Below are 24,446 nucleotides of genomic sequence, written 5' to 3'. Positions count from 1 at the left end.
TTGCAATTAAACGTTTAAAACAAGCTCCTAATTTTATTCATTTGCACAAACAAGCATATACAGACAAGGCAAACGAGCGACCAAAAGTTACAGACCTAAGTTTAGCCTAGGGGTTAAAAGGTATAGAGTACACAACAAAATAAACCAACTTTTCTTCAGTTCCAGCACCTTCAAACACATTTCAAGAAACTCAGCATCCATTTATTTATAAGGCTGAAAAAAAGGAAAGCTGCATGCAGCGGCAGAAACAAAGCCAAAATACAAAAAAAAACAAACCTAACTTGCAGTGAAAGACTATTGACCTGACAACAAAAGAAGAATAAAACAACAGAAGTCTTTCCTGGTTCTCTAACTATATATATATATATATATATATATATATATATATATATATATATATATATATATATATATATATATATATATATATATATATATATAAATCAGGACACAACTTGCAATAATTTATACACAAACAAAAGAATTGTTGATGTAACCAGATGGGATGTAACCAGCACTGTAGGTCAAATTTTGAGTCTAACATTTAAAGTAAACAAAACAGATGCAACTGGAACAGGAGAGAGGCAGTGAGTCAAAATAACTGGATTTTGGCAGCTGTTGTTCATGATTTTTGACAGGAAATGACAACCACAACCAGCTTTTGTTGACACTAGTTCATCAGTTTGGTGTCATGGAAAAATATATTTAACAAAAATGTTTTTCCACAGTGAATGACACTGATGAAAAAAAAAAAAAAAGCAATTGTAAATGGTTCCAAGAAAACAGAAAAACATTCCATCTTTAGTGTCCCTTGCTAATGTTGCTAATTTTACAGGGTTTGAAGAAAAAAAAATTGATGGATGAGGGATACAACGGTGTCTTTCAAATCAAGGAAGACTCCAGTGCATTTAGCGACCACCTTATTTTCTAATAATTTTCAAACATTCTTCACTGACGAAAAAAACGATTAGTTTACTTCACTTAAAATATGAGTAGACCTGTTGCTTTTAACGTCATTAGCTGACTTTGATTTAAAATAGAAGTAAACATGTTGCCTTAATCATTTTAATTAAATAAACTATGATCATAATCATAAAATTAAGTCAACTTAACATTTCCAATTTACAATGGTTTACTTAACTTTTACAACACCAAATTAGAAAAAAGTTGGGACAGTATGGAAAACGTAAATTAAAAGAAAGTTGTGATTTCTAAATTTACTTTGACTTTTATTTCATTGCAGACAATACAACAAACATTATTTATTGTGGTCCTTTATGATTCTTATTGTTTTTTTTTCTTTTCCAAAATATACATGTATTCCAATTTTCGATCTTGCAACACATTTCAAAATAAGTTGAAACAGTAAAGCATTCACTACTTTGTAATGTTGCCATTAATTTTCCACAGCACTTAAAAGACATTTAGGTACTAAAGACACTAAGTGATAAAGTGTCTCTGGTGTAATTTTCGTGCTTCAAAATGCACCATAGATTCTCTGGAGACAGGTCGGACACAGATTGGAGACAGGTCAGGACTGCAGACAGGCCGGTCAAGTACCTGTAGCCAGGACTTTGTAATGTGTGCAGAATGCGGTTTGCATTGTCTTGTTGAAATATGCATGGGTGTCCCTGGAAAAGAAGACAGCATATTGTGCTCCAACATCTCTATGTACTTTTCAGCATTAATGGTGCATCACAAAAGTGCAAGTTACCTTTGCCAAGGGCACTGACAGAACCTCATACCATGACAGACCCTGGCTCTTGGACTTGTTGCTGGTAACAGTCTGCATGATCCTTTTCTTCTTTGTCCAGAGCACACAGTGTCCATTTCAATCTCCCAAAAATACCTGAAATATTGATTCCTCCGAGCATCGTACGCATTTTCACTTTTATGATCTCTTTTTTATTTGCGTCTTTCATACTGTCACAACTTTTTCCTATTTGGGGTTGTAAAATAAAGTCACAAATTTAAAGCATTAGAATTGTTCAGTTTTTTCAAGTAAGCAATTGCTTTTAACTGTGTATTTTAAACGGGCCACGGAAAGTGCTTGGATGCAGTAAAGAAAAATGTGTAATTTCATTTTAAATGCATAGTTGACATTGTTTGAGATGACTTTGCTATGACACTTGATGTAAACTAAAACATTATAACCTTTCTTAGGTATAGTATGACACAATTATAATGGCCTCGTGACAATCATGTTTATAACAGATTAATGCCAAATAATGTTGTCTTTATAACATAACTTGTCATAAATCTGTTATAAACATGATTATCATAAGGCTATTGTAATTGTGTCATACTATTATTTATATACAGTACTTTATAATATACTGTATACAGTGCATCCCGAAAGTATTCATATTCAGTATTCAGCGCTTCAGTTTAGTCTGGGGGGTGATCAATAACCCGATGGTCACTAAGTCTGAGCTCCAGCGCTCTTCTTTTGAGAAAGGAGAACCTTTCAGAAGGGCAACCATCTGTGGAGCAATCCACCAGTCAGACCTGTATGGTAGAGTGGCCAGACGGAAGTCACTCCCCACCTTAAATTTGCCAAAAGGCATCTGAAGGACTCTCAGACCATAAGAAACAAAATTCTCTGGCCTGATGAGACTAAAATTGAACTCTTTGGAGTGAATACCAGGTGTTATGTTGGGAGAAAACCAGATACCACTTATCACCAGGCTAATACCATGGTGGTGGCAGCATTCTGCTGTGGGGATGTTTTTTAGCAGCAAGAACTGGAAGACTAGTCAGGATAGAGGGAAAGATGAATGCAGCAATGTACAGAGACTTCCTGAATGAAAACCTGCTTCAGAGTGCTCTTGACCTCAGACTGGGGCGACAGTTCATCTTCTAGCAGGACAATGACTCGAACCACCAAAATATCAATGGAGTGGCTTCACAACAACTCGGTGAATGTCCTTGAGTGGCCCAGCTAGAACCCAGAACTAAATGCTATTGATCATCTCTGGAGAGATCTGAAAATGGCTGTACACTGTGGCTTCCTCTCCGATCTGATAGAGCTTGAGAGGTACTGCAAAGAGGAATGGGCAAAAATTCCCAAAGACAGATGTGCCAAGCTTGTGGCATTATATTCAAAAAGACTTGAGGCTGTAATTGCTGCCAAAGGTGCATCAACAAAGTATTGAGCAAAGGCTGGGAATATGTCTGCACATCTGATTTTTCAGGTTTTTTATTTGTTATAAATTTGCAACAATTTAAAAAAATCATGTCATGGAGGTGTACAGACAATTCCTTTGTGTTCATGTTTTGTTTGTATTTTGACATGCACTGTCAACCCTGGGACCTTATATAGACAGATGTATGCCTTTTTAAATCATGTCCAATCAACTGAATTTACCACAGGTGAACTCCAATTAAGCTGCTGAAACATCAGTGGAAACAGGATGTACCCGAGGTCAATTTAGAGCTTCACGGTAAAGGCTGTGAATACTCATTTACATGCGATTTTTTTTATTTTTATTTTTTTATTTATTTATTTATTTTTTTTATAAATTTTCAACAGTTTCAAGAAATTATTTTTCACATTGTCATTATGGGGTATTGTGTGTAGAATTTTGAGGAAATAAATGAATTTAATCCATTTTGGAATAAGGCTGTGACATAAAAAAAATGTGGAAAAAGTGAAGCGCTATGAATACTTTCCAGATGCACTGTGTAACACTTCTGCTTCCATATTAAAAATGGTTTTATTTTTTCATTATATTTCTGTATTCGAAACTTTATTTTTTTTCTGATACCAAATCTGCAGAGCAAAGATTAATTTTGGTGTTGGTAATTTCATACAGTTGAAAACAGCTTCTTATTATCCCTATTTGTTTCACTGGTTTAATATACGAGATTTCTAAGACAGTAAATGTGGATTCTTTCCTATAAAGTTTGAACTTTATTTTTTAATAGACGGTCTTGAGTCGACTACACTACTATTTCTGCCAGTATGTGTGGCAGAAATAAAAGCTGTGTATTACTCGAAGCTATTGTGGTAGGTTACACAACCTTTAAAACGGCAGTAGTTAGCACAGTAATTTAATGCAGGTTAAGCACTATCATTAGGAAATGATAAGGTGCTCTCAAGGGTGAATTTGACCTTCATCTCAGTTCCCAGCTGGTAGAGGCTAAAACAAATATGAACTGATTCCTTTCTCATCCCTCCTCAAAACCACAGCAAACTTGTATTCAGGTACTGTATGAAACCGCTTTATTCACAATGCAGTCAATTCCCAATGGAACGGCCCATGTTGTTTTATGTTTTGTTTTGTTCATGGTTTTGGTGTCGTTTGATGTTTTTTTATCATCTCGTGATCTCATGCTGATTGCAACAGCCGTGTTTTTGTGTGTCAATGTGTGATGATGCATCATTTTTGTCATATATTCTGTAACATTGCAGAAGGATGCAGGCGGATACCCACGAGTCTGCAGTCCAGTGATGTTTACCAAACAAACATAAAAAGTCAGGAGAACGTGGCATAAGGTAATCTGCATAAGCTTTGGGAGTCATGTACATTTCACAAATTAGACTGAATTAGCATGAGGAATTGGGAGGCTTTATTGTGGTCAATACAACTCAGGCTAAATTCGTCTTTATTGTTATGATAGTCATGTTATTATGTTAAAATCTTATTGTGTGATTGAAAAGTGAACTTCATGTTGTTTTCCGACCAATCAAACCTTGCGTTTGCATTAATCTGGCGTTGCTGCAGACTTTTTTTTCAGTATGATAATCTATTTCTAAGTGACTGAATATAGCAACCCAGGCTTATTGCGGAAACATACCCAGGTCTACATTTCTATGTATTTCTATAAATATGTAACCGGAGGTATGTCTGCTTACAGGTTTTGTTTTTGCAAATCCACCAGAGGCTTCTGTATACACTTTTTGATGATCTCAAAGTTCTCTCGCACAACCTCTTCTCACGTAAATCCACAAGAGGGCGCAATATACACTTCAGCCGACCAGATCAGCTTGCTGTCGACTGACTGACCGACTGACCCACCCACCCCGTTCCCTAAACCCAAACGATAGTGTTTTCAAAAGAAATCTAATAAAAGAAAAGCTGTTGCGTTCACAAGATTGCACACATTTTAAGCCTGTTGTTTATTTATGTATTTTTGCGTTAGTTTTATTTGGTTTCTGGTACCATTTGTCGCCAAACTTGAACCCTGTTGTCATGGTCAGCTCCGCTCCTCATTCCAAGTCTATTGATGTATGCGACAAGCTACCGGGACTGATAACACCAGAGAAAAGCACCCATATGGAGTTAAGTGGTCAGCGGCAGCTCGAAAAGTAACAGAAGCCAGCATCTGTGTCTCTTCGTTGGCACGTGCCTTAGCGTCCCACCAGTCCCACCAGTGCTGATATACAGCCATATTGCACTGCTACAAGTGTGATATTGCGTTTATACAACAGTTTGATGGCACAATTGTTTATATAAATAAAAAAATCAAACACAGAGTCTAAAAAACCTTTTTTATTAGGACCTACTTTCTTCCGCCTTTCATTCACATCTGCAGCTAATGTCAAAACAGCAGAAGCCGTTACTAATTCACCAACGTCACTTTAGAGCTAGAGTTTGAATGACTCTCTGTAACATAATGTCTAAAATAATGATAAAACAGCAGATTTTGCTCACACTTTAAGATTATAAGGCTGAACGTGACATAAATTGCTGTCCATCTACAGAGATATCTTCTTATAGTGCTACAGTCTACAGTATTTCTTTGTTGCAATCGGGATATCACAATGATTAACCCTAAATAAAGCAACACAATCATTACTAGACTGCTGTTGTGTTTGCAATAAGGAAAAATTCTAAACACATGTGGACTTGCTTGTTTCTTTCTGTCAACACAAAACACATTCCTGATATGCAAGCAAATCGGTATAAATACAGCACCACAACAAACAAAAGAGAGATCGACTTAGAATATCACTTACCAGCATATATGCCAACATGTCTCTGAAAATCTGGGAGACAAAGGGGGAGGGGGTGTTCGGGGGTGAGGTCTCTGAACAACACTGTTAAGAACCGAGATAGGATGCAGCTGGCTTTGGGCGGCCACTGCGATCGGGCACTCTACCAAAGTTGGTGTCCCGGGGGTGTTTACAGACTGTACCAAAGGGGGGGGTGAAATTACGGGAGTTTTCTGGAAGAAATAAAAACGGGATAGTTGCGGAAGATTGGTCTGAAATATGGGATGCTCCTAGAAAAACTGGGAGTGTTGGCAGGTATTATAAGTTTAATAATGATTTCATCTGCTATAGTTAGAAATCAGACTGTTATAATCTTCTAAGCGAAGGGGCTTATAATTTTATATATATATATATATATATATATATATATACACACACACACACACATACAGGGCTTAATTTGTGCCCCTCCTCAAACACCCTCCTCCCCTGTCCGATGATCACTTTCACTTTCTTCCGCGGCTCCCCAACTCTTTTTACTTTCGTTTGCGACAACCCCCTGCTCTTCACTTTCGTCCACCTACACCTACAGCCCCTCACTTTCGACAGCGACAATCTCTCCCCCATATATATGGACCATTAAAAGTCTAAAGTGTCGACTACAATAATAAATCCAAACAATTTTTTTGGACATATTTTGAATTACTTTTTTTGTTTAATAGATGGGTGAAATTATTTTTAGGTTGTTGATCATGGTCTCTTTGTTAACTAATTTTAATGGTATTATAATAACAAAAAAATGTGATTGTGCAAAACAAAGGGACAATATGAAGCTTTACTAATAAAACATCAAAGGTCAGTGACATCTAAAATGATACATTTGAAGGGGCAACAAAATGTATTCTGCTCCTCACGCAGTTCAGCACAATGAAACAGGAATGCAATTTCCATTTCATTACAGCTTAGTGTGTGTTTAAAGCTCTCATGTCTTTTAAATTGTATTCAGAAGTGGTTTGGCAAAACTAGAATAGATTAGCATATTAAAACATTAAGATATTGACAGTGATTGGTTGGCTGTGAATGGTTATCTGATAGCTATTATTCAGAAGCGGGGCTTTTTATTCATTTAAATAGTTTCTTTAATGTCAAACGCTGTCCAAATGGCTCATTAGTAACATCACGTATCATTTTCAACATTGTAAACCTAGAAGCGAACACTTTGTAATTGGAAGCTTTAGGTCAAAGTTTGGGTCAAAATGTCTGAATCCTCATTAAGTAAAAAGTGCTCTTGTTATGTCTACAGAAAGAAAGTGGCATGGTTCAATTGCATATCAAACAGGAATGCATTTAGTGATTTAAATCTTGACCTTTTCAAGTTGTTTCAGATTATAAACACTATGTCAGTCATTTTTTGAGCTTTGGTTGAATTCAGATTACTAATCGAATTCATGTTGAATAAATGTTACTATATGTATCATGTATTTAAATAGGGTCTTATCATGATTTTTACACTTTCAGCTTATTTTAGTGTATAATGATGTCACTCCAGCAGGTTATTTTTTGAGTTTTCTTTTGGGAACGTACACATTACAATTGACATATTTAAATAATTCCTCCCAAAGGTTGCTTAGTTCTATGATATTAAATTTAATTCAATTCATCTTTAGTTCTAGTAAATTGAAACTGTCAGTCCAGTTTTCAGAGTTGAAGTTTAGTTTCAAGAGTTCACACTTAGATACTGTTTGACAACTTGTTAGCAAGTTAGCAGGTTTGGCATGCTGTCCCGGGAGAGAACCCTGAGCTCGGAGACAGTTGAGCCCAGGGCTCCCGCCAGGTCCATAGAGCATGTGAGGGGAGTACGAGATCAGGTGTTCTCGAAAGCTCCCCTCGGCAATAGAGGAAAGGAAGAGAAGGGGTGGATGGTTTTTTTTTTCGGGAAACGAAGATAAAGGAGTAGTTCTTAGCTAGGTTACTTACAGTATAGTAAGTTTGGACCAATCTGATTGGCTAGCTAATGAATGTAGATGAGTGGCCAGCTGCAGTCAATCATATCACGTGCTCCTCTCGAAATTAAACTTCATTTAGTTCAGTTCAGTGTGGTTTAATTTTCACTGCTGAAAGTCCAAACACTGGATAGCAAATCCATCAATGCGCAATCCTAAACCAGGCAAGCCAATGGCGACAGTAAAAAGGAACAAACTTCACCAAGGGATGAAAGCGCTAAAAAAAAAACCAAGAGAAACCAGGAACACTAACTGGGATTAGTCTGTTATATTCATGCCCAATAGATGCTGTTTTCACAGATATAACATATTAATATAAATTCTACCATTTTTATCTGTTTACATTCACAGATACAATCAACACTGCAAACTTCGGTAAAACAATGATACAAAAATTGGTTTTAATCTCACACAATATATCAGTGAGAGAAAGCCTTATATTACAGGAGTTTAAGTTTGTTTTTTTACAGAGCAACTGAGGCAGGTGTTTTAAAGACTCTACCAATTTTTGGAAAGGAGCAGGGAGCAGTAACTAATTTGCATTTACAGTAAAGACACTGTAAAAAAGAAATCCATAAAATTTACAGTAAAAAAACAACAGCTGTGGTCACCAGTATTTCACCAGTATTTGTACCGTATTAAATAAATACAGTACAAACGTAAAAGTAATTTTTCATTTTTATTATTTTCCCCATTCAAAACTATAAGTGTGACACGTCTTGTGTATTTTATAGTCTTTGCATTTAATCGTGTGACGAAGTCATGTGACTAATTCAATTGCATGGTGTATGACATTGTTAAGCAGATCTTCCGGAAACTGTTCGTTTTAACAGCTTTAATCATACTAATATTCTTGGGGTAAATTTGACCTATTCAATGTTTAACTTATGTACATATACAGTTGACATTGTTTTTTTGCTTCAGATTGAACAACTTTTCGTAATTTAATAGGGGGAAACTTGGTGAACGTAAGATTAGCATGATATTATTACCGCTCCCCACTTGAATGACAGGGTAGACTCAGGGCTGCTAATGCCATCAAAATGGTTCCAGTGCCCACCAGATATGCTGTCAGTCATGTTCAAGCCATGCATTTCAGCTTTTCATTACACCATCAATTGAAAATGATATACTTGAAATGACAAACTTAGAGGGGAGTATGGTCTATGGGGACAGCAGGAAAAAACTTTGATATGACTGATTTGCAAGTCTATAGGGTTGCTCATTTTGGCTGGAGTTTACAAGTCCAAAGGAGAAGCAAAAGCAAGCCTTTGGAATACTGAAGGTCAATATTTCCAGTCACCGTGTCTCTGAAGACATTCCATAATTTCTTCTGTATCATGCGCTTTAATGACAAAGAAACAGGGAAGGGCAGATGAGAGCATGACAAACTCGCAGCAATATGGGACGTATTGGACAAGTGGGTGCAGCGATTGCCCTTTCTTTACAATCCAGGCCCCCACATCACTGTGGATGAATGTCTGGTTCCATTTCGTGGCCGATGTCCCTTTTGACAATACCTATACCCAGGAAACCATGTTTGTTTGTTTTTTTGGTGTCAAATTGACCCCATACATAATTGTGTTCCACTCCTCATGTGTTAAAAATTACAAAATATATGCGAGTAAAAGTACAAAACTAATAAAACAATAAAATTATATATACCTTTCCAATTTTAGGTGAAACTGAGTTTTCATGCTGATTTGATTGGTAAATTTATCTATAATAATGTATTAGGCAATCTGTATATAGGAAGTGGGGGGTTGGGGGAGGGTATTTCAGTATTTTAGAGTGATGTTAAGTAGTCAACAAAGACCTGACACTAACCTTTTGGCAAAAAATAAAATAAAAAATAAAATAAATAAATAAATAAAAATAAATAAATATATAAATATATATATATATATATATATATATATATATATATATATATATATATATATATATATATATATATATATATATATATATATATATATATATATCATATTCTGGAGGTTTTAAAATGCTGGGATAAAATTAACCCCCGTGGAAAAAAGGTGTTACCAAATTTTAGGATAACAGGAGGGTTAATAAAGATTAATGTCAGTTTGTACATGCTCCATATTGCCTCTCTGCAGAGGGCACTAGGTATCCACCGATCCCGATATTTGGAGCATATATCGTTTCGATACCGCATATTTTTGCTGGATTGTGTATCGACCAGCTGGTACCGATCCAAATCTGATGTTGCGAGTGCGCTATATTTTGTGTAATGTATAAGCCAACAAAAGCTACAAAGATAGCCTATAATAAGGGACTAAAAAGTTGTCATGTAGGCCTACTATATCCCAAATTTTCTGAAGCCATTCTATAGTTTAATGTGAAGCATAGATGGATATTTAAGTGCAAATTCATGTTCAGTTCAGCGCTTCATTTCACTGCGCCGGTCAATCATTCTCCATTCATTCACAATTCAAGCTGCGTGTGGTGTTCATGACGAAAAACTTTCTCCAAGACTATTTGTTTCTGTTAATAAAAGTAATCAGTGGAGAAATGCATTTAGTTTTGCATTAAATGTGTTAATTTTGACCTGCAACATAGAGTTCATTGTCGTTTCTAAATCATGTTACGCTGTGTCTGTTAGATCAGCAGATCGCATTCGCAACACTGGAGTAGAGAAGGTTATTACCTACTCTTCACACACAAAGTAGGCCTACCTGAAACTTTAAATTAGAAAAGGCTCAATACTACAGTGAACAGATTCTCAACGCACTGATTTCTTCCTTTTGAGCTGCTGTTTTGGAAGTGTCCGCCGATACCGGAGAGCTGCGCGCTGTGGCTCAGCACTTCATTCGCACCGGCTGCGCAGACGCGATGTGCACCGCTCCGTAAAATTCTTCTCACAATAAGTTTCTGTTCTCTCATCCTTCCGAGTTTATTCTTCAGAGGGGAATACTTTAAGTGCTGCGAACAGTTTGTAAAGCCCGGCTCTTTGTGGTCAAAGTATTTGATTAAATTATTAAAAGTGAATCTGACAGCCCGGCGCATATGAATTGTCATTAACATTTTATTTCTATCAATATTTTATTTAACCAACTTGTTTGTCAGTTTGTGCGCTGAAATAAGCAGATCTTGTTTCGAACTTCACCTCAAATATTCTTATTTTTTAGACAACTGACCAACAAAAATACATTAAAATACCCAACAAATTATACTAAAGGAAATTCGTTTATAAAAGAAAATTTTTCTGACAAAAAAAATAAAAAATCAGAGTCACTCGTAATATTGGGCACAGACGGTTTAGTTTAGTCTGCTTTAAACCTGCAGGAAAATATCAGCCTATTACAATTTCAAAGAAAAATCTTAATATCAAAAAAATGAAACATAATCAGGGCCACAACAGATCGGGATCTTATCTGTATTGGTCGGTACTCCAAAAAGAATGGTATCGGTGCAACCCTAAAGGACACGGAATGTTGCAACTTTTCAAAGAGACAGAAAGTAAATAAACACCAGGCAGATATGAAGCAGGTAAAAGCATCTCATGAAAGTGCTTTCAGTCATTTTAGTGTGGACGACCTTTTTTTTTTAAAAAAAGAATTGTATATAGACATGGATATAGAGCATTTTTAGACAGAAACGCAGTTTTAAATTTATCCGAATTAGTGTAGATGTAGCCTTATCTTCTTATCTCTTTCTCTATCTTTGGGGAACCTGAAATCATTCCTCTTTTCCACCTTGTTTGTCAAACCACCTTGAATACCGAGATTTAGATGAATTCTTCCCTCCAAAAGAGACTACAGAAGCATAAAGAGGATCAACCCACCGCAGACACATCTCCGCCCTGTCCCCGTCTCTGTTGGCACCATTTTCCAGGACCAGCGCATTCAGAGAGTTTCATCAGACGGGGCCTGAAATGCTTTGGCACCGAACAAGAGACCAAGAACAAGTTGAGCGTCGCATCGCTGCCTGGCGTGTGTCAGAAAGCATGCTGCTCCACGGCTCCACTGAGTGCTGCATAAAACACCTGCCAACAATGACAAATCACCCATAATACCATCATGCCACGCGTTTTCCAGGGGAAGCACAGACAGAACATTACCTTCATTTCTAGATGTCAAAAGAGGTGCGGGTGCTTTATTTTGATGGATCTTGCCAAAGAGGTGACAGACTGTGCAGCATGAAGTCATCCAGATGAGTAGCTGACAACACAAACACATTTATTGCATGTTTTGCCCGTTTCTTGTCTCCAAACGAGCAGAAGTACATGACAGTTGGACATCGGCGTTGTGTATATTGAATAATGAATATTGTATTTCTTAAGAAAACAGCAGCACATTGTCTTGTTAGTGTTTATCATGAATGAATGGTTCAAGAAGTGGCATTAAAGTGCTGTGAGGAAAATATTACCTAACAATTACACCGTAAAAAAATGCAGTCTTCCATGCAATTCATTCAGATTTTATAAATACATACAAATTCAGTTAACTTTTTAATTTAAGATGATTGAACATAAAACAGTCCTCCAAAAATGCAAGAGTTGTTTTTTTCAGCTAATTTTAAATAAGTAATTTGAACAAGCAGCAAAATTAGCTTTTTGAGATCTGATTGTACACACAATTCATTCATGTTGTCCCAACACAAATTGAGTAAGTTAACCTAACAAATTAAGTAGTTTTAACATAAAACAATTAAGGTTTCTAAAAAAAAAAACTCAAGACTTGTGTTGTTTTAACTCATTTTAAATGTGTAGATTGAACTAGCAGCAAAATATTTTTTCAGTGTGTAAAACAACACTATTACTTGCTTAACAAGTAAATGACAGATTGTTATAATATGTATTATAATAACAGTGTGGACAGTGTTGGGGGTAACGCATTTTAAGCAACAAAAAAAATTACTTAAAAATTACTTTTTAAAAGCAACGAGTCAAGTAACGCATTACTTAAATAAATAAGCAATATTATTTGAGTTATTTTTTTATCTTTGCTTAATTGGCTTGTAAAAATATGTTGTGGGATAAAAATGACCTTAGTCAGGTTGAATCACTCTCAATGAGAGCATGCTGCGAGGGAACAGACACTCGACTCACACTCATCATCATCATCATCAAGTCTCTTTTCACAGCAGATGAGTCAGTGTACTGTTCTAGTAACTGAATAACTCAGGATATTGTTTATGTTGAGTCAGAGGGGTAACAGTATGTTAATTGTAAAAAAGCCATTGTTCAGTTTATGCACATTTAAAATAGGTGTTGTATGAAGATTATTTTATATCTCATTTAGAAGAAAAGGTGTGGCATATTTAGTGAGTCGCGCCACCGCGAATCAGTTCAGTTAGGAATCAACCAAATCAAGCAAGCGTTCGCGAATCAGTTCAGTTCAGTTCAAGTCAACCGAATGATAAAAACGAAAGTGAATCAGTTCAGGAATGGCGATGTGAAAGCGGAGGTCCTACAATCTCACATTTAACGGCGTAAAACAGTAAACGATCCACTCGTTCTGTAGCACCTTCACTTTGTGAACTGCAGAAGGGTGTATGATAATCTGGATTGACAGCGGATGGTTTTTAATAACGCTTATAGATGGTGCCTAAGTCTCGCTCGTGACGATCCTTGCAAGTGCATCAATAAGAAACGTGAGTTTCACTCGACAGTACATTATATTATATTAATATGATTGTCAGTTACTTGTGTTTAATTGATGTACAACTGCTGCATTGTTGATTGTAATGTTTGAGTATTTAATTGCCCACATAACTATTATCTACATGCATATTGTATGGCTATGACTCAGCACATTTGTAGTGCTGCTGGTGTCCATCATACGATGATTCCAATTATTACTGATCACATTAATTTGTTCATTATAGAACCACACATGTGCAAGAGTCGTATGAAGCAGTATCATAATTATTCAGCAACATCCAGTACCGGCTGAAATTCCTGCCCTTCTCATCGCGGGAGGATTCATTGTGCACCAACGGCCCTGAGACTGTAGCTAAAAGACCAGCTTCATTCAACCTCCTGGTATCTGAACATGTAGAAAGGACTTTTTATAATATTTTTTTTTATTATTGATTTGTAAGCAATCAGCATTATTCTTTACATACTATTGTGAACCTTTTATTTCATTATTATTTGCGCAGGCCTACGCTCTTTTGATGTATGTTTTTGTTTCATTTAAATAATATTGTTATTTGAGAATTAATATATCCTATTTGAGTAAACACCTACAATTTAGTACGTCTGTGTTTTTTTCTTTCATGGTTATTGGACATTAATAGTGTTAATATACATACTGAGACGATTGGCACCGTAACAGTTACCAGTGCAACCCAGTTCTTCATAACATTAATACTTACTTAAAACGCTGACCGTTTCAAGACAACTTCTTTCAATTTAATGAACTGATTCAACTGGTTCACTTAGAATATCTGGTTAAAACAAACGATTCATTGGCGAATTGCCCGTCATCACCACTGGCAGTTGAAGTCAGAATTATTAGTCCACCTTTGATTTTTTTTCCTTTTTTAAATATTTCCCAAATGATGTTTAACAGAGCAAGGAAATTTTCACAGTTTGTCTGATAATATTTTTTCTTCTGTAGAAAGTCTTATTTGTTCTTTTTAGGGCTTATACATATATGTATATATATATATATATATATATATATATATATATATATATATATATATATATATATATATATATATATATATATATATATATATATATATATATATATACAGTTGAAGTCAGAATTATTAGCCCCGTTAAATTATTAGACCGCTTGTTTATTTTTTCCCCAATTTCTGTTTAAGGGAGAGAAGATTTTTTCAACACATTTCTAAACATAATAATTTTAATAACTCATTTCTAACAACTGATTTATTTTATCTTTGCCGTGATGACTGTAAATAATATTTTAAATGATATTTTTAAGACACTTCTATACAGCTTAAAGTGACATTTAAAGGCTTAACTAGGTTAATTAAGTTAACTAGGCAGGTTAGGGGAATTAGGCAAGTTATTGTATAACAGTGGTTTGTTTTGTAGACTATCAAGAAAAAATATAGCTTAAAGAGGCTAATAATTTTGTCCCTAAAATGGTTCATAAAAAATTAAAAACTGCTTTTATCCTAGCTGAAATAAAACAAATCAGACTTTCTCCAGAAGAAAAAATATTATCAGACATACTGTAAAAATGACCTTGCTCTGTTAAACACCATTTGGAAAATATTTAAAAAAAGAAGAAAAAAAATCAAAGGGGGCTAATAATTCTGACTTCAACTGTATATATATATATATATATATATATATATATATATATATATATATATATATATATATATATATATATATATATACGCACAAACACTGTAAAAAACGTTATTTATTTAACCCAATGGTTGAGTTAAAAACATTGGGTGCTTTGTTGTTGTTTTTTAACCTTTAGCCATTTTTAACCCTGTGTAAGTACCTCATGTGAAAAAAAACTTTCACACAAAACTTTTTGGATACACATATCTGAGATATTGTCGGCCAACATTCTTTAGGAACTAGCAGAGACATCAGACCGGTGTCACGTCCAGTCTTGGTAAAGATATATTGCCTTTTTTTTTTTTTTTTTTTTTTAACTATTTTACAGTATTTAAATACTAAGATAGACACATAAATATGCTAAATTTTACTGAAGTTGCTGGTTTTCTCAAGAAATGGAGAATTGGAAAAATGAATAGTACTAGTAATAGTAGCATTAGAAATACCAGATCGTAAAAAAATTATATTTAATCAAAATAACCCAATGCATTGGGTTAGGTTATATAACCCAATGCATTGGGTTAAAATAACCTATAGTTGGAAAGGTGCTATAATAACCTATAGTTGGGTTATATGTTGGAATATTTTTAACCTAACTATTTTTACAGAATATACTTCAATCTGAAGCAAAAACAAGTGTGATGAGATTTCGATAAAAAAATAGGGGGAGTTCAAAACCTCTTCATTTAGTTTACATTCTTAAAGTGTATTAGTAAATGTTGAAAACAAATGGTGTAGAAGAATATGGCTTGTCATTCATTCATAGTTTAATTATCTAACATAAACCATCAGAACCATATTGTCCAATGTTACTGCACTACACAAATAAACTGAATTGACTGTTTGAAAACACACACACACTATGGCACAGTCTGACAGCAATCAGAAGCAGCATGACATCCGATAATATTTGAGTAAACAAGTCACTGAACGCAATTTCCCCTCTTCAATGTCATGCCACTTTTCTTAGCCATTTATTTTCAAGTCAACTTGACCTTTGCAACCCATTTAACTTCAATGCTGTGACATGTTTCCATGCTGAAATGGAAGAATCAGTAAGAAATGAATGGCTTTTCATCCACTGGGAGCTGATTAGATTGTAATAATTTGTTTCACACCAGAATACGGCCGGATATGAATGTACGCAGTCTGTCCTGAAACACGGCCAGCACTTCTGAAGAGGCTTTTATGTTTTGACAGAAATGTGTTCAGATTTTTCCAATTATTAAATAAAGTTCAAATAATTATTAGGCTGCATGTTATTGCGGTAATGTTTGGATTTTAAAATGACTGTTCACTTACAGCAGGAAAAAAAAGTATGTTTCTCCTGGGAATAATATTTCTAAAATAGCTGCTGACATGGAATTAACCCAGATTTTGGTAAGAACTCAAACAATGCAAACATAAACCTAAAACAAAAGAATCTGGAAAATTAGTTATACTTAATACCAATCAAATAAAACACGGAGAAATACTGAACTAAATGTGTTTATTTCTTTATATAAAAGGCTTTTTTGATGATGGGAGCTTAAAGAATGTAGAATGAAGTCACATGAAGTGCTCAGGTGTGAGTTTTTCACAGACATTAACAGAGTGTAAAAATCCTTATGGTTCTGTGGATCTCGTCTATCAAATCTGAGCTGTATTTAGTATTTTCTATTGGACTTAATAGAAAAGGTGATTGGCTGGGCCATTCTACAGCTTCATTTTATTTTTCTGAAAGCATTTGAGAGTTTCCTCGGCTGTGTTTTGGATCATTGTTCTACTTAAATGTTCACCCTGGTTTCATCTTCGTCCTTATGATAATGTAGATGGTGGGCTGAAGCAGCTAATGTTAATATAACTGATAAGAACTACTCTTTCAGCTGCTGTCTGGGCTTTTACTGTCCTTTAACATCTCCTTACTTCGTGTTCAATACTTTTTTCCTGTGTATTTTTATACACATAACTTAATTTGTAAACTGAATAAATTTGTTTTCTTTGCAAATATTGAGTTCTTTTGTTGTTACCAACATCAGGTAAAAATTTCATTTTTCAAATTCATCTTCCATTGTGTTCAACAGAAGAGAAATGTTTTTAAAATAGATGATTATTATTATAGACATATTTGTTATTAATTAATTAATTAATTAACTTATTTGACAATTTGTTCTTTATTTGTTATTTATTTTCTTGACTTTGTTATTTATTTATTTGATTATTTGTTGTTTATACATTTATTTATTTATTTATTTGTTCTTATTTATATGATCTTTTGTTATTTATTTGTTTGTTATTTATTATTTGATCATTATTTTTATGTATTTGTTATTTGCTTGATCATTTGTTATTTCTTAATTTATTTGTTATTTGTTTTGTATTTGATCATTTGTTATTAATTTATTTGTTATTTTTTATTTATTTGATCTTTTGTTATTTATTTATTTGTTATTTGTTTGATAATTAGTTATTTATCAATTAGTTATTTTATTAACTTATTTGCTATTATTTGTTTTATTTGTTTTTTATTTTTAATTATTTATTATTTATTGATAATTTGTTATTTATTTATTTGTTATTTATTTTGTTAATTAATTAATTAATTTATTTGTTGTTTAATTATTTGTTATTTACTTATTTGATAATTTGTTATTTATTTATTTGTTGTTTATTTGTTTGTTATTTACTTATTTGTTTATTTGAAAATTTGTTATTTTTTATTTATTTGTTTATTTATTTATTTATTGATTGATTTGTTATTTACTTATTTAAAAATTTGTTATTTATTTATTCATTCATTTTTTATTTCTTTATTTGATAATTTGTTATTTATTTATTTACTTATTTGATATTTTATGTATATATTTATTTGTTATTTCCTAATTTGATAATTTGTTTTTTATTTATCTATGTGTTATTTTTTTGTTTGTTAATTATTTATTTGTTATTTATTAGTTTGTTATTAGTTAATTAATTGATTAATTTGTTAATTATATGTTTTTGTTTATTTATTAATTTGTTATTATTATTTTTTAAATTTTATTTATTTATTTGATTTATTTATTCCTCGCAGAATGGTAAAAACTGCTGCAATTTTCTCTGGTGACGTGCTTGCGTTATATTTTAAATGCAGATCCCGCTTATTAATTTAGTTTTCATCTCTCTCTCTCTCTCTCTCTTTCTCTCTCTCTCCCTCTCTCTCTTTCTCTCTCTCTCGCTCTCTCTCACACACACTCACTGCTTGGCTGAACCTCGTGAGACAGTGTGTGGCACACATTATTGATTACACACCTTCTGATTGTGACTCGAATCACTTTACACCCGGTTGTGGAATACTATGATTTATCACACCACATCAAACAATATCAGCTCAGAAAGAGAGCAGAGAGAGCCAGAAATGGAGCAAGAGACGCAAAGTAAGCCACAATAAGACCTTATGGCTGCTTAAGAGAGATCGATGGTGCCTGAATCACACTGATTAAAGAGACAGAGAAAAAGGACAGAGAATTGACTTTTAGGCCTTTTTTTAAATATTCAATTAAAACTAAACCAAAAACAAAACCTAATTTCTTAATATGACAAAAATAATAATAATTTCATATTCATTTGACAGTTTCCACATACATAAAATATTTTCAAAAACAATACATCAATAATTAAACTAACTAACTAAAAAAAAAAAAAAAGATCATCCTCATCAACATCTTTTTTACTTTTTTACTTTTACTATGACATTTCAATGACCCTTTTAAAATAGCCACAGCATCAACTGACCCTGTGTTGTTCAAAAAATGTTTTCTTGACAGCCAAAGACAACTTTGCCTCACTAAAAAGAAAGTTAATTAGAACATGTATATCTCTTTTTCTTCTGCTATTCTTTGGTCCATCATTCTGGAGAAAATGGATGTTTTTTTTTTTTTTTTTTTAATTTTAGTATCAGCTGGTATCGATTTCCAGTATTTTGCAATCCTATATAGCAACTGATGATCTCAAATGTCAGTTTTCATATTTTTTTATGGCTCTTTTAGTCATTTTAGCACATCATTCATTCATTTTCCTTCAGCTTAGTGCCTTTATTTATCAGGGGTCACCAGAAGGAAACCAGAAGAAACCCACGTGAACACGCAGAGAACATGCAAACTTCACACAGAAACGCGAACTAGCCCAGCGGGGACTCAAACTAGCGACCTTCTTGCTGTGAGGCGACATTGCTAACCTTTAAGCCACTGTGCCTCCATTTTCGATAAATTAAATAAAAATGAGGAACAAAAACCCTTCGCAACTACCTGTAATAATCAAATGAATTATTTGTTGTTTGTTTGTTTTCCAGAAAGCAGTGAGCAGGAGTATCAGCTGTGGTGGATTGAGATAAACAGGTGTCCGGCTCACCCTGTGGCTCTGCTGTATTGATCAGAATGGCGGTCGGTGTGTTAGTGTGAGCTGAGGATTGTGTTGCGTCCACATGAACCGCAGCTCCACAGACCCCCTGACCTCCAGAGTGAGGTTTATTCCAGCACCGCCTGCGGCTCCTGTCATCTGCAGAGCCGGAGGGTAAAACTAGTGCAGAAAACTGCCTCGTCAAGCGGACAGACATTTAAAATGAAAAAGTTGCTTCAGTCTGAAGGGTGATTTTGCCAAAGGCTTGACTTCAGAATGCATGCAGAGATATTCCACATCACGAACAGCTCCTCATCAAGCATTTATCATTTACACCAGGATGGTTTGAACTTTCTGGGAATGTTTGGGATTTCACCACTGAGGAACAAAATGTTGACCTCATGACATCATTTAATTCCTGTCTCTGTTTTGAGTAGAAGGCACCTTTAAGGAGAGCACTTAAAATGATGAAGAGGGGCTTTTCTTTTAATACACATTTAATGGCTGAGCCGAGGGACTACATTTTTAGTAATTAAAGTACAAAAGGCGCTTTCAAAATGCAAAATAAAAGTGTCAACTGAAGGGTGAGCAGTAAAATATGGAGGACAAGCCCCAGTTCCTGTGAGGTTTACAATATTCCAAATAAAAATGTATGTGTGTACATACGTAGGGATATATAATATCTGAACAAGATACAATATTGTTTTGATTCTCACATCATGATACAATATTATTGCGAATAGTCTTTCAAATTATTATTATCTTTGTGTGTATTTATATACAGCCATATATGGACACCTATATCAATTGTTGTCATGAACTGGACAGAATACAGAGTCAGAATTTGCTCAAACACAAAGTTTATTAATAAACAAAGGCATCTGTGGACAATATATGTGTGTGTGTGTATATATATATATATATATATATATATATATATATATATATATATATATATATATATATATATGTGTGTGTGTGTGTGTATATATATATATATATATATATATATATATATATATATATATATATATATATATATATATATATATATATACTTTGATCTTTATACAAGTAGAGATTAGTAAATGGTCAGTATTTGGCAAATGACAAAAGATTAGGATGATTACTGTAATCTTAGTATTAATTATTATTATTTATTGTTATTTGACTCTTCCCAAGTAGCCTACTGACCACACATAGCAGGGGCGGACTGGCCATCTGGCAATTCTGGCAAATGTTAGAGGGGCCGGACCATTTTTTAAATGTGGGCCGCAGTTTTTTTAAATTTTTTTTATATGTATTAATTTTACATGCAGGCAGCTTTTATCTCTTGCAAGTAATAATAGTAATAATAATAATAAATGTTAAGCATTGGCCCAATCGGCAACGACCGTATGGTTTTGAGATGGGCCGACCCAATCAGAGGTAAACCGGACGTAATCAAAATCTGGCAGGAATGTCTAACAAAGCTACAAACAAGCTAATTGTCAGGGATGGACCATAAAAAAGGAAAGGCAGTGACAAAAAAGCTCAGAGAAAGCAAAAAATAAGTCTCTAAAATCAGACGCTGCCAAATGCATAAAATTAAATGAAATAGTCTCGAAAGGGGGCAGCACAGTGGCGCAAGAAGGTCACTATTTCGAGCCTCGGCTGGGTCAGTTGGTGTTTCTATGTGGAGTTTGCATGTTGGCGTTGGTTTCCTCCTGGTTTCCCTCACAAGTCCAAACAAATGTGGTGACTTGGGTAGGCTTAATTGTCCATAGTGCATGTTTGTGAATGCGTGGTTACAGAGGTTTCCAAGTGTTGGGTTGCAGCTTGGAGGGCATCCACTGCGTAAAACATATGCTGGATAAGTTGGCAGTTCATTCCGCTGTAACGACCCCAGATTAATAAAGGGACTAAGTCAAAAAGAAAATGCATATATAAATTTGTTATAAATGAGATGTTTTGTTCTAGTCAAATACATTAAATCTTTAATTATCTATTACATATGGTACTGCTTATATTATTTCACCATCTTTACACCAATCTAAGTAGTAAATGTGCGTGTCCGTGCATGGGTGTGTTTCAGTGTGGTAATGTGGCCTGGTGTGGCTACAGTGCCAGGGCTGATTTTTAGTCCCAGTCCGCCCCTGACACATAGTCAGAGAAGACCGCACAGCATTATTGGTTGCGGCATTGTAAACAGTGCATGGAGGTCACCGCGCGGCATGTGTGCCTCTGCAGCGCCGCCGCGCTCAGCCTCATCACTGCGGTATGAAGTCTCCAGGTGTGCAGCTCAGCTAACAAGACACACTGGGACTTATTTAGCGCAGTCACTGTAGTGTGAAAACACAGTCTGTTTGAGGGGATACCGAGTCTCTTTCACTAACGGAATGCACAACTTGAAAGGAAAGTTCAGTCGCAAAAAAACGAAGATTATTTACTTTTTCTCATGTGAGTATGACTTTTGTTCTTCTGTCGAGCACAGTATCAAAAATAGTTGGAGTGTTCCTTATAAAACACAACCTGTCCTGTGTAACATTTTCCTGAAATAACCTACAGCTAGAAGTGAAAGTAGGAAGTCCCATGAAAATTTTGTGTAATTGCGTTTTGCCCGTTCGTCAACATGTAGGCCACGTAACGGCTGGAAACATGATGCTGGATCCATGCTTGATGTGTTGACCATTGAGTTATAGTTGTGATAACGGGTTTGATCCCTCACTAGTAAACACGCATTAGGTACTGATAAAATGTAGTTACTAGGAGTAAATCGTGTTCAAAAACCTCTGCCAAAACCCATAAATGTACATTTACACACGAATTGGGAATGGGGGACAAATACTGAATGTGTGGTAAGGGACAGTCTAAATAGTCGATGTATTTAAGCAAACGTGCTGGTTTGCCTTTAACGCCAGATATTTTAAACGACGTTTTGGCATAGCAAGTGAAACATAAATAATAATAACGAATAAAATAGAAGAGAGGGTATAAATCATATATTTACAAACAGATATACATAAAAGGGTGAAAAGGTGCTTGTTTTATTTGCCTATATTCTTAGATTTTTCACATTTGTAGGCTAGTTTTATCACTTTGTTTATTCAATGCTACAGGAACAAGATGTATTACATATTCAAAAGTTTTCTGACAGTGAAAATATACAATATAGACATTCACATTAATACGTTTTGAGTTTTGTAATTGCTCTAAAATATTTACATATTTAAAGTAATTTATGTGAAAAAAGTTTGGTTTACATTTGGGCCCACTCTTTCTTATGTACATGGTATTTTCCTTATAACACAAATTAAAAATATGTAGTCCTTTACAATTCAAGTTATCATCAGAATAAAACATAGGCTATGTTAATGCTAGTCATGCTTGATTTCATGACCACAAGCAACACAGGGCTGTCATTTTTTACACCAGTAGAGGGCGCTGAACTAAATGTTAATATGGGTTGTATTAATTTGCTTAAGGATTTTTATTTATTTTTTGTTCCTAGTCATGCACTTTTATATCAACACTAACACTATATGTTTTGGATCATTAAATATGCCGTAATGGTTTGTACTTAAACTTATGGTTAATAAAAAAAAATTAAAATCTGCTTGTGAAAACTCTCAGCTGCTCATAGGTGACACACAAGTTCTGTAATTGTCAAAATATCCTGTGCTATTGACTTTGTACTAGAGCCCTGCACGGGCCTTAAATCTAAGCCCTAGCCTGGGCCTGACCCGCCCTGCCCTTGATTAACAACTTATCAAAAGCCAGAAGCCTGTCTTTTTATCCAAACATCTAAAAATGGTATAGCCATTAAAATAGACCAGATTTGTTTTAACTTGAAAGTTTTTTTTTTTCGTTTCCAGTTTACTCAACTTACATGTTGGGCATTGTTCATATATTTAAAAAGTCGCTATAGTCACTATTTGAAAAGTTGACCAGAAGTTTGGCTTTCCTAGAATTTTTCTTGGTTTTAAGTTCACCATTACTTGTTGCTGGAAATCTCTTCCAGACCGCATGCATTAGATCTCATTATACTTTTTTTGCTGTTTTTTTTTTTTTATAAAGCAGAACCGAAGCCCGATAAGTGTTTTAGTGAAAATGGTCCCAAAGCCTGACCCTGTAAAGCATCAAAAAAGTCGGAGCCCGACGGGCTCGAATTCAGATGCAGGGCTCTACTTCACTTACAAGTGGGTACAGCCATTAGAATCTTTTTGGCTTGAGGCTTCTGGTCTCATTCACTTCCATTGATTTTTAGGTGTCAAAACTGCTTGTTTGGGTTTTTGATGTTACAACTTGATGTTTTATTCTTATATTATTCAACTTTTTATGTATAGTAACGAGCACACTTGTTTGTAGAGCAAGTAGTTTGAGGGTTTTCTGCCGCTTATTATTCTGATTCAGTTTCTTATGGGAGAAAATGACTAGGAAGTTCTAAAACAATTGCAAAATCGAGCACACTTCTGCATTTGCAGAATAAAGCCAATATGTTAAGTTGTCTGAAGCTAATAAAGATTTGTGGGAGAAGCATTTTCTCTGACCTGAACTACTGTATTCACTTTAGGCCTGCACGATTAATTGATTTTAAACCAAAATCGCGATTTGAAAAGCTGTGATTTTTTTTTTTTTAAATGGCAAATTGCAAATTTGGTCAAATAAATCTCAATATTTTTTTTTTCTCCACAATGTGCAGTCCTAGTTGACTTACAGAACACTTAAACATTTTTATTATATTATATTATATTATATTATATTATATTATATTATATTATATTATATTATTCAAAACAATAAAAGAATAATATAACGTGTAAATATTTTAAACATTGTTAATTTAAAACTATCCGTATGCTGTGCA

The 24,446-nt window shown here is 34.3% G+C and overlaps 1 long non-coding RNA gene across 1 annotated transcript in view; it reads left to right on the top strand.

Annotated features, from left to right (window-relative positions):
* Positions 1-20,489, top strand: part of si:dkey-172h23.1 — a 93,263-nt gene extending 72,774 nt beyond the window's left edge. Inside the window, 2 exon segments of the long non-coding RNA NR_170249.1 lie at positions 4,415-4,498; positions 19,554-20,489. This is a non-coding gene — a long non-coding RNA (si:dkey-172h23.1).
* The last annotated feature ends 3,957 nt before the right edge of the window (positions 20,490-24,446 follow it).

The sequence above is a fragment of the Danio rerio genome, chromosome 7 (genome assembly GCF_049306965.1).
Source record: "Danio rerio strain Tuebingen ecotype United States chromosome 7, GRCz12tu, whole genome shotgun sequence".
Lineage (NCBI taxonomy): Eukaryota > Metazoa > Chordata > Actinopteri > Cypriniformes > Danionidae > Danio > Danio rerio.
This window is presented reverse-complemented; position numbering and strand designations above follow the sequence as displayed.